Here is a 1,673-nt window from a genome sequence, read left to right as displayed (position 1 = left end):
AAGAAATTCAGAGGGCTTTACGGGACATGAATATTTTATTGAGAAAGAAATAAAGTGTTCATGGAGACAGACAAACTTGAAAGTGGTATGAAGCTTGGAGGCATGACATTACAGGGTGGTTTATAATATGAAAATGGGGACGTTCTTTAACCTTTACAGTGGTTGGTTGTTTCAATAGAATTTCCCAGATGGCAGCGGGTTGGTTCCAAGTGATTATCTTATATAATTTTAGGAAGGTGACTTAAGTTTTGTTTATGATTATCAGAGGCATTTACAAGAAATAGTGTAAGTTAAGTTTTGCTCACATGCATGAAATAAGCTAGAATAATTTTTGCTTATCGGGCTTACCTTGCTTTTTTCTGCTTGGAGGATCTTCAAATCTGGTCTCCATTTTATTTTATTTTAACACCATCCATTCATCTATCCATCCATCGTGTCTCTCTGTCTACTTTTTAATCTTAAGTTGTAGACATGATATAATGCTCCTTTGCTGCTAAATATTGAAGAGTCTATTGTCTTAAAACAAGGTAGTTCTCTTACATAATCATAATACCATTATCAAAATTTATATAATATTTTTGTCTATGTGCAACTCTTATCCAGGTTGGCCCATTATCCCAACAATGTTCTTTATAACAAAAGAAAATCCTGTATCACATGTTACATTTACTTGGCTTGTCTATTTAGTCTGTTACACTACGGAATAGTTCCTAGTCTTTCTTTGTTTTCCATGACGATGATATTTTTGAGGATTTCTAGTCAGTGTTTTTAAAAAATCAGATGTATTGAGGTATAATATTTATACAGTAAAATTCACCCTTTCAATATGTATAGTTCTCAGGCCAGTTATTTAATAGAATGGCTCTCACCTTGGATGTGTCTGATGTTTCTCCACAATTTGATTCAGACTATAATTCTTTAGCAGAAATACCACAGAAGGGATGTTGCATTTTTCTCAGTGCATCATAACAGGAAGCACATGGTGTGGCCTTCCTCCTTTACTGTTGGTACTACTGGGGACTGTGTTACTCCTTACACTTTCATCCACCAGTGTTTTCGTCCATTGACAGATCTTGCCAGATAGTTATTAATACGGTGGTTGCTAAATGGTGATTTTCTGGTTTGATAATTTCTTTTACACTGCTTGTCTTTCTACTGTAAGGAAGATAAATTCTCCCAACTAATTAATATATCAATTGAATATAGGCATGTTCACTCTTATTCAATGAATTATACTCATTTATTACCATTATTTATTGTGATGTTCATGTTGTTTGAGATTTGGCCTCTGAAGCTGGGCCATGTTTTGACATACACCCCATCATTCTTAAGCACTTCCTTACATTCTGGCACAAATGTTCCAAGTTCATCTTGTACTCTCTGTGCTCCAGCCCTGGTATTTTTCATTTCCCCAGAGAAGGCTGCACTTCTCTGAAAACGAACATGTTACCTGAGGTCATTTCAATCTTGAGATTCTTTCCAAATTCATGGGGTAGAACAAGAAAATAGAGACTTTAGATGCAAAATTTTACTCAGGATACTTACCTGGTTCTTTTTCTCCCTTGATTGAAAAAAATCATATAATAAAATTTATGAAACAAGAATTTTCAAAGGGAAAAATTGGTGAATTAGAAGAAGAAAAAAACTATGCCAGCCACAAAATTTGCTGGGCT

The sequence above is a fragment of the Desmodus rotundus genome, chromosome 8 (assembly GCF_022682495.2).
Source record: "Desmodus rotundus isolate HL8 chromosome 8, HLdesRot8A.1, whole genome shotgun sequence".
Taxonomy (NCBI): Eukaryota; Metazoa; Chordata; class Mammalia; order Chiroptera; family Phyllostomidae; genus Desmodus; species Desmodus rotundus.
The sequence above is the reverse complement of the archived record's forward strand: the minus strand, read 5'-3'. Positions refer to the sequence as shown.